The following is a 10282-nucleotide window of genomic DNA, read 5'->3' on the forward strand; positions in this document are numbered from 1 at the left end:
GAAGCCACATGAAGAGGCCTTAGAGCATGAGATGCTAGGCAGAGAGGAAGCCACATGAAGAGGCCTTAGAGCATGAGATGCTAGGCAGAGAGGAAGCCACATAAAGAAACACCAAGGAGGCAGGCCTGTGGGTGAAGAAGCCGTCTCAGACACTCCACTGCAGCTGAGCATCCAGACGACCAGTCCCTGACACCGTCTAACCACACAGTGAGAGATGCCAAATGAGACCAGCAGAAAAACTGTCCGGCTATCCCCAGTTAACCCATACAGTAGTGACAAAGAGATAAATGTGTAGTTTTATGCCATTAAGTTTTGGGAAAATTGGTTAAGCAACAATAAATAACCAAAACAAAACTTAAAGTTTTGACTGTCCAAATAACATTTCCTACAATCAAAAGATAAGAAAAATATTCCAGAACTTAAAATTTAAAAAAAATTAGAAATCACATGAGATACAAGAGTCAAGACAAGAGGACTAAAACCCAATTAACAGACACCTCAAAATGAACAAATAAAATGGAAAGGAGAAAGTTAACAAAAATATGACAAGATTCAAGATTCCAACTTTGAAAGAGCCTATCCATAGGCCTGTCCATTCGGTGTACCCAGCACAATGAATGAGAAAAGACCTACACTAAGTACAATGTTGCGCTATTTCAGCTCACCAAGGAAAAGACAAAATTCTAAAAGCTTCCAGAGAGAAAGTCATGCCTAAATGGTGAAACTCAGGATGACATGAGGCTTCACCACCATGACTGGTTAGAAGACAACAGCACAGACTTTGAAATTCTAAGGTAAAATTATCCTCAATCTAGAAATACATAATCAACCAAACTATCAATCAAGTGTGAGGGTAGATTATGACAAAAGTAAATAGTGATGGGGATGTGCTATGCACCGGGCACTGTTCTAAATGGTTTACATATACCAACTCATTTAATCCTCATAGCGCCCTAGAAACATAGGTACCAATACTATTGCTGGCTCCCCCATTTTGCAAATGGAAAACTGATGCATAGAGCACTTAGGGAATCAGCTCAAAGGCATACAGCTAATAAGCAGTAGAACCAAGATTCAAACCTATCTCGACTGACTCCAAAAGCCAAACACTGCATTGCATTTTTTTCAGAAGCTAGAGATCAGAAAATATGCCACTCTATGCTTCCTTTGGATTTTACTGGAGGAAACAGTCAGGTAAAATGACAAAGGGAAAGCCAAGAAAGATGACATGGGATCCAGGAAACAATGGATCAACTCTAGGAGAGCAGATGAGAAAAACCTCAAGATGACATCTGCACAGCCAACCCAAAGAACAACCTGCCAAAATGGGCACAGAGGAGCCAAAGGCTTTGGAAGAGAAGGAGATCTCAGAGAAAGGGCTACGACAGAGTTTTTTTAATTAAAAGTTACTATTATGAGGAAGACACTGCAAAACAAAAGGCAGGACCATGAAAAGAAATATCCTATCCTAAATATACTAGAAAACTTGGCTTTATGAAGTCCTAATGATAATTAGTGATTACTTATATGACTAAGGATAATATTTGAGGAAGGAAAAGTGGGTGGTATAAGAGCTAAATTCTCATGTATTATACTAAAATGTCAATAACTGATGCCTAAATAGGTACATCCAGGAAGAAGTTAGGGGTAGTGGTGACCTAGTGGAGATTTCTGTCACTTGCAGGAAATAACATTTGCGCGAGTCCTTAAGAAGCACAGACAGACTTAAGGAGATGGCATTTCTAGGTGAAGGTAATTCATTGAGAAAACACAAACTATGAAAGAAGCAAGAACATTTACGGACACCAAGAATATTCACAACAAAAAGCTGGTGTTAGGGAAAAGGGCAATTGTTGCCTGTCATACTAAACAACAGCAGCTCCAAAGAATGAAAAGGTTATTTTTAGTATCTAACAGAACAAACAGAACAATTCAATAGGTACAAAAAAACTAACTTCTAAATAAGTTGAGTAATAAAAAAAATCATCCTAGTTTGACTTTTGTTTGAGACAATTTATTTTATCTCTTGAAACTAGAGAATTTTTACTTTACCTGACCCATGGGTAGTGGTTGATCTGGCATCTCAACATCTATGTGCTTAGGAAGGTTATATAATCTGCAGAGTCCACATATCACCGACTTCAATTGCTGATGAAGCTACAAAACACATTTCAGTAAATAAGCATTATGTTAAAGAGCCCTTAGAAGACATTAATAATGTTATGTCTACGGTAATCAATCCAGGAGGAAATAAAAAAGTTTGTTACTGTTCAACTACAGCTTACAGATTAATAAAAACTCTTTAAAATATTTTCAGGAGTGTCTAGTTTAAGAAAGTTACTATTGCTTGGCATATAATCACTACAGCTGATACCTAGCAGAATGACAACAATAAAGACAGAGGAAGGAAATTTCAGACATTGTCCAATTTCTCATTGCTACCTTGTTTTGTTACAAACTTACAACTTCAAACAAGAGAACATTAATGCATTAATGAGGTTACCAAAAATAAAGAAAAAGAAAAAAAACCACACACAGGCAGTGTTGTTACCCATGGATTATAAAAGTATATATTTCAATCATAGTCAGTTAAAAGTACAAAAGCAAATGTGATCCAGCAGACAGAGCCAGGAAATCTAGATGACCTTGGATATCGTATCTAATTCCCTGAGTTTGAGTCTACTCATCTGTAAAACAAAGAAATAAAAACTTTTGCAGAATGGTAAAGATTAAATAAAACCTGTAAAACACTTGATACTTAATAGGCTCTTAAGTGTCTGTCTAAAAAATAATAATTCACTAGGAAACTGCAATGAATAACTGTAAATTTCCATGTTTAAGTCCTAATTGTGTTGTAAGCATATTTACTTTAAGGAAGTAAGCAAGGTAAACTATGTGCACAAGTGTGGTTTTCATTGTTTAAAATGTTTTTCAATGTATAAGGTGACTCAAATGGGACCTAATAAGGCGACTCACTTCATTTGGTCAGGAACAATTTTCTGGGGGCCTCCGACCCAGAAAAGAAATGAAGAGAAAGAAGCAGGTTTACAAAGGACAAAGAAAGAAGACACAGGATTAGAATGGGTTAATGAAGCAAAGAATAAGCCTTCCCAAAGTGAACAGTGAAGCAAGTGGAAACTAGAAGGTTGAACCATAACTTAGGATCCACCAAAAATCCTCATGCTTAAAAGGAAGCCAAGCCCCAGTGTGAATTTGTTATGCACCCAACGTGCTCCGTTTTGTGCTAAGTACATAATGAAGATGAGGCATGGTGATCTGGACACAGACCTGGACACTCTGACCTCTAGCACAGAAGGGGCTACAGGAGGGCTGGGGTGAAACAGGAATTAAAAGAAATTGAAGAACGTGTAAGCAAAAACTCAGTTGTATGTTAAAAAATACCCAATTCCCCCTAAGACAGAAAAAGAGGTGGAGTACTTTAAAAATCAACTGTCTGTTTTTCTGAGGCTAGTGAGCCTCACCTTTTCTCCTTTCCCAGGCATTGTGAAGACCCTGTTTCTCTAGCTGGGCAACTGCAAGGTCACTAGACAGATAAACTCAAGTCATAAAACATGTTTTTCCCTGGAAAGTAAAAAATTATGTAATGCGTGTGTCAGTTAATTGAATAACTGTCTTTGTTTCTCGCTTCTGTAATATGCTTCCCCCTGCACAGATCTTCCCCTGTCACCCCACGAAATGCTTAAAAGGTAACTTAAATCTTTGTTCAGGGCTCGGTCCTTTGGATGTCAATGCAACTGGGCTGGTACACCTAAATAATATCCTCCTCAACCCCATCAGTCTCTCTGATTTCTTATCAATCCCACTACATTTCTGGGGGCTTGTCTGGAATTGGAGATGACAGATTTACTGTCTCCTTTGCCTGCAGGACTAGGGCCCTGGGGCCAGGGGAGACCCAGCATCCAAGGCGTGCCACAGGGGAGCTTCACCCAGATGGAGACCGACTCTCCCCATGTCCCAGCACCCTGCCTGGCAGCACAATGGAACCAGGGATGGGGCTGCAGGACAGTACCAACACTTCAGGAACTGTGGTAAGGAGTAAGGGCACAAGGTAGGAATGCCTGTCCCATAGGGATGAAGGGGAGCTTGATCACCTCCTGGGGACCAACTGCTAATCCAACCCAGAGTGGCTGGGGGTAGCAGTAGTGGCCTGCCGATTTGGACCAATTTCATGTCCCCACTAACGAAGTGAAAGTGGTTCACTTGATCTGGAGACAGGAATTGGGAGTGTGTGGGTGCATGTGAACCTACCCAGGACATGAGAGAGGCTCATTTCATCTGATGAGGAGTCCTGGGGTATGAATGATGTGTGTATGTGTGTGAATGTGGGAGCCTAACTAGGCTCACCCGGGACACGAGAGAGGCTCATTTCATCCAATGAGGAGTCCTTGGGCAGGGGAGGCATGTGAAAGTGTGTGAAAGAAACCACCACTCCTGCCACCCCCAGCCACTCTGGATTGTATTCGTGGTCAGCCCCCAGTCTTGGGAGAGGCCAACACAGGAGTGATGTACGGAGACACAGATCCCTTAGCATGGGCTGTGTGCTCCGAGGTGAGTGCGGGGGAATTCAGACCTAGGATGCTGCATACGGCTGATAGGACCAGCTTCACAGCCACAGCAAGCTATGACAGGGGAAAGCATGTTCCTGGCTAAGCAGCATCCGAAACTCTCATAATAGGACCCAGTCTGGTGGACCTGAGAGTGAAAGTGAAAGTGAGAGTGAAAATGTGCCACAAGGGAAGAAGGGGGAGGGAAAGCATCCAAACCAACTCCTTTGAAGTGCGTGATACAGAATTTTTAAAAAGGATTTAGAAGTGATCATGGGATGAAACTGGATGCTCAAAAGTTAAGGACATACTGTGAATTAGAATAGCCCTCTTTTAGTGTCAGATGGCTGGCCGAAGGCAATGTGGATGAAGACATTGGCAGTGTTTTAAGGTGGTGACTAGGGTCAGAGGACAGCCAGGGCATTCAGATCTAGTCTTTATATTGACTCATGGCTAAATGAATGCAGCTCTGCCTAGCAGTTTAATGTAGAAAGCTTGCAGCTCATGTCAAGAGAAATCAGCTGCACTGGAAGCTACAGAGTTACAGGGAAAATCACAGAGGCTTGTAGCACTGCCCAGCCAAAAGTGAAAGTAAAAATCAGCTGCCCCAGAAGCTATGGAGACAAAATAAAAGTCTCAGGAAAGAGGAAACCAGTTTTGCAAGAACCACAGGAGGGAATGGAGACCCCTCCTCCCTACATTCCAATCTACCCCCCTTTGCCAAAACTAACTGCCCTTAAGGAGCTAAAGGGACACATGCCCCCAGTCTCACCAGAAAAGGAGAAGTCAGAGCTCTGGAAAGTTAAAGTGAAAGGCTCAAAAAGTCAGGCAGGCCATCTCAGGTCTAGCCATGCCCAAGTCATGCTTATGCCTCTTAAGAAGACAAGAGGACCCCCCACTAGGACCCAGATGATGCAGTTCACCTTCAGCACCCACAAAAGTGCTGAGAAGCACTTCTGCAAAGGCTTAAAGGATGATCAAAGAAAAAGGCAACCAATATAAAAATCTCAGAGGTTCTCCAGGGTGCAGATAAAAGCACCAGCCAGTTTTATGAAAGACTTTGTGAGGCATTTTGGTTGCACACTCCATTTAACCCTGAGGCTGCTGAAAATCAGTGTATGGTGAATATGGCATTTGTAAGGCAGGCCCAAGGAGATATCAGGTATAAATTGCAGAAGTTAAAAGCTCCATAGGTGTGAATGCTACTCAGCTTATTAAAGTGACTATCACAGTGTACATTAACTGAGATCTGGAGGCAAAGAAAAAGGCTGATCGGAGGCTTAAAAAAGGCTAATTTACTAGCAGCAGTCCTTATAAGAAAAGAAGCTGGCTTTACAAGGAGGCATGGATACAGGCATGAACGCAGTCATGGAAAAGGCTACTCTGGACAGGAGTTTGAAAATTGGCCAAGGCTAAAGAGAAATTAATGTTCACAGTGCAAAAGGAAAGGACACTGGAAGGATAAAGTTCAAAAGAATAAAGGAAATGGTCAAGGCCATGGTATAAAAAAAACCACTGGCCAAGGGCTACTGCAGCCGGGAGAAACCCAAGACCCCCTGCACCTGCTGTGGAAGGCAGAATATAAAGTGTTGGGGAAAATAGCTCAAATCTCCTCTAAAAGTGTCCAGTATTTAAGCTTTTATGTAAGCCAAGAGGAAAGATGATTTAGTAGTGAACAAAAGTAGGCTGTTTGTGCACTTTGTACTCCAACCACCCTGCATCAATAAGAGAGTTCCTAAGGGCAGCAAGGTTCTGCAGCATTTAGATCCCAAATTTCTTGCTCATTGCTAAGCCATTACGTGAAGTGACAAAGAGGAGGAAAGAAAAATACCCTCCTCTAGGAGGCCAACCAAGAGAAGGCTTTTAAAGAAATCAAAGAAGGCTTAACTCAGGCCCCAGCTTTAGGACTGCCAGATCTAACTAACTAAGCTTTTCTTTTTATATATCCATAAGTGAAAAGGAGACCATAAGGGTTCTAACTCAACCATAAGGTCATGGCATCACCCAGTGACATATCTATCCAGACAATTAGACTCTGTGGCACTTGAATGGCCTCCTTATTTAAAAACACTTGCTGCCACTGCCCTACTGGTGCAAAAAACTAATAAATTGACTTTAGAGACTGTGAATACCCTAAACCTGGCTACCTGGCTCCTCATCAAGTCAGTGCCAGGAGACCCTCTTCTTTACTGCGTGGACATGGTAGATAAAGTGTTCTCAAGCCGGAGAGATTTAACACATTGGCCCCTCAGGGACCCAGACATTGAATATTTTGCTGATGAAAGCAGTTTCGTACTAAAAGGAGTCTGCTGAGCTGGATATGCAGTGGTGACTTTGGACTGAGTAATAGAGGTGCAGTCTTTGTCTACAGAAACCTCTGCTTAGAAAGCAGAGTTGATAGTTCTGACAAGAGCTCTCTGGCTAGCAAAAGACCAAAAGACAAATATTTACACAGATTTCAAATATGCATCTGCCACTTTGCATGTTCATGAGGCTATTTACAAAGAAAAAACACTTTAACTGCTGGAAGTAAATAAATAAAATACAAGGAAGAAATTTTACAGCTCTTAAATGTTGTATGGGCCCCAAAAGAGGTGGCACTGATGCACTGCAAGGGGCACCAAAAAGCAAGAACACTAAAGGCTAAAAAAAAAAAAAGGGCAGACAAAGAGTCAAAGCAGGCTGCAATGACAACTCCACCTTCTAAAGAAGAAGCCTTAGCTATGCCTGTCCTCCTGGAGATTCCACTCCCGGAGATCTCAAGCTATGCTCCAAATGAAAAGGCTTGGTTTGGTCAGAAAACAGGAAAATATATTAAAGATGCAAGGTGGCTATTCTCTGATGGGAGGCTAGCCACCCCAGAGACAATAGTCCAAGGTTTGTGAAGTAGATCCATCAAGGAACACACATTAGAAGGACGACCCTAGAGACTTTGATAGGTTGACATTTCTATGTGCCATCGCTCTCTGCCATCACCCATGCAGTTTGTGAACAGTGTCTATCCTGTGCCCAGAATAATCCAAAACAAGGACCTGCTCAGCCCCCAGGAGTTCAGGAAACAGGACCCATGCCCTGTGAAAAACTGTTTATGATCTTCAATGAATTGCACCAAGAGGGGGGTGTTGTGGGAAGTCAGGGATCCCAAACGGAGGGACTGGCTGAAACCATGGCAGAAGAACATAAGTTGTGAATATTTCATGGACATTTAGCACTTCCCCAATCAATACTCTCATAATTTCCTATGCCTGTCTTTACTTCAATTTCTTAATCCCATCATCTTTGTAAGCTGAGAATGTATGTTGCCTCAGGACCCTGTAATGACTGCTTTATCTGCACAAATTGTTTGTGAAGCATGTGTGTTTGAACAATATGAAATCTGGGCACCTTAAGAACAGGATAACAGTGATTTTCAGGGAACAAGGGAGATAACCTTAAAGTCTGGCTGCCTGTGGGCTAGGCAGGACAGAGCCATATTTCTCTTATTACCAAAAACAGGTAAAATAAATATCACTGAATTCTTTCCTCAGTAAAGAATATTAATAATTAACAGCCCTGGGAAAAGAATGCATTCCCGGGGGTGGCCTCTAAAATGGCTGCCCTGGGAGTGTCTGCCTTATGCAGATGAAGATAGGAATGAAACATGCCCTAGTCTCCTACAGCGCCCCCAGGCTTGCTAGGATTAGGAAATTCCAGCCTGGCAAATTCTAGTCAGACCAGTTCTCTGCTCTTGAACCCTGTTAAGATGTTTATCAATGACAATGTGTGCCCAGCAGGACATGGACCTTCATTAGCAATTCTAGTTTTGCCCTGACCTTGTGATCTCTCTCTGACCTTCTGCCTTGTGATCTTTTGTTGCCCTTGAGGCACGTGATCTCTGTGACCCACACCATACTCGTACATTCCCTCCCCTTTGATAATTGCTAATAAAAACTTTCTGGTTTTACAGCTCAGGGGGCATCACAGAACCTGCCAACATGTGATGTCTCCCCGGACACCCAGCTTTAAAATTTCTCTCTTTTGTACTCTTTCCATTTATTTCTCAGACTGGATGACACTTAGGAAAGTAGAAAAGGACCCACATTGAAATACTGGGGGCTGAATTTCCCGATGGGGGGTTATCAATACATGTTGGTGTTCATTTGCACCTTTTCGGGATAAGTCAAGTCCTTCCTCACCCAGACAGAGAAGGCACTAGAGGTGACCAAAGTGTTGTTAAAAGACATTATTCCCAGATTTGGACTGCCTCTAACTCTAAGGTCAGACAATGGACCAACATTTGTGGCTGAAATAGTTCAGGGCTTAACTCAACTATTAAAAATAAAGTGTAAATTACATATAGCCTACAGGCTGCAGAGCTCAGGTAAAGTGGAGTGCATAAACCAGACTCTCAAACAGCTGCTGAGGAAATTTTGTCAAGAAACTCATCAAAGGTAAGATCAGGTCTTGCCCATGGTTCTCTTCTGAGGCAGTGCACTCCCACCCAACAAACTGGGTATTCACTCTATAATTTTGTTCAGCCAGCCACCCCCCATCATAAGTCAGATTAAAGGGAATCTCTATAAACTAGGAAAACTAACTTTGAGAAGGCAAATGCAGGGTTTAAATATGGCCATGCAAAAAAAATGCCTATAAGTCTAACAGACCCAGTACACCCATAAAAAAAAGTGCCTATAAGTCTAACAGACCCAGTACACCCTTTCGAACGTAAGGACTTTGTTTAGGTTAAAAAAATTGAAACCAACCACTCTAAGACCCATAGAGGATAGGCCCCATATTGTAATAATGTCCACTCCCACTGCTGTTAAATTTGCAGGTGTCACACCTTGGATTCGCCATAGTAGGCTGAAACTAGCAGCAGCAGTGACTCCTGATGATGACCAGTGGATTAGCCAGATCACCCCACCTGAATAGTCCTACAGCAAAACCCAACCACCAGTAAGAAGGACAACTGTCCTGATCTGACCACACCGGAGGCTGGTCATCTATGTATGACTGAAGCTTGAGGATCCTGCAAGCTCTACTGTAGTCACATCCTGGAAGCTGACTAGTCTACGCACAGCCAAAGCTAAAAGGACCATCTCCAGATAAGTAAATGTAGATACAATTCATAAGCCTAGCTATAATTCTATACTAAAAGGGGAGAAGTCTCTAAAAAAATGCCCACACTGTGTAGACACTACCTGAGTAAGGAATACCATAATTACAACTCTACTGGACCATACCTACTATAAATGTACAGAAACGAAGTTAGGAACCTGCACATACAACCAGACCACCTATTCAGTCTGTGACCCAAGAAATAATCAGCTAGATGTGTGTTATGACCCTATGCTCTTACCCTATGAATTCTGGTTTAAAGTACATATTAAATCAGAGAGAGAAAAAAAGGAGAGCTTATAGCTTGAACCAAAAATCCCCTCCCTCCTATAAAGGGCCTATTTCCTTGTACTTTGATGCCTGCCATGCCACTTATGTTCATAATCCCAAAAACCAGATTATAAGACAAGGACATGCAATCCATTAAATTTTACTATCTTAAAGCCAGAGCTACCTTTTTGGTCTACAGGACGGACAGCACTATTATGAGTTGATAGACAAGGAGCAGGCCTTGGAGTTCCACTACCAATTGTCAAAAAGACTAGAAGGACTCAAATGCTTCCAACCCCACAATTCCGAGTCCGTAAGTCATTCTATAAGCTTTTTTTTTTTTTTTTTTT

The 10282-nt window shown here is 42.0% G+C and overlaps 1 long non-coding RNA gene across 1 annotated transcript; it reads left to right on the top strand.

Moving 5' to 3' along the window:
• Positions 1–3666: 3666 nt before the first annotated feature.
• Positions 3667–9459, top strand: LOC108512964 (uncharacterized). Its single transcript, XR_001880763.1, has 3 exons — positions 3667–3707; positions 3887–4049; positions 9379–9459. It is a non-coding gene; the product is annotated as an uncharacterized LOC108512964 (long non-coding RNA).
• Positions 9460–10282: the final 823 nt, after the last annotated feature.

This window comes from Rhinopithecus bieti, unplaced genomic scaffold (assembly GCF_001698545.2).
Source record: "Rhinopithecus bieti isolate Rb0 unplaced genomic scaffold, ASM169854v2 scaffold_31514, whole genome shotgun sequence".
NCBI classification, from domain to species: domain Eukaryota; kingdom Metazoa; phylum Chordata; class Mammalia; order Primates; family Cercopithecidae; genus Rhinopithecus; species Rhinopithecus bieti.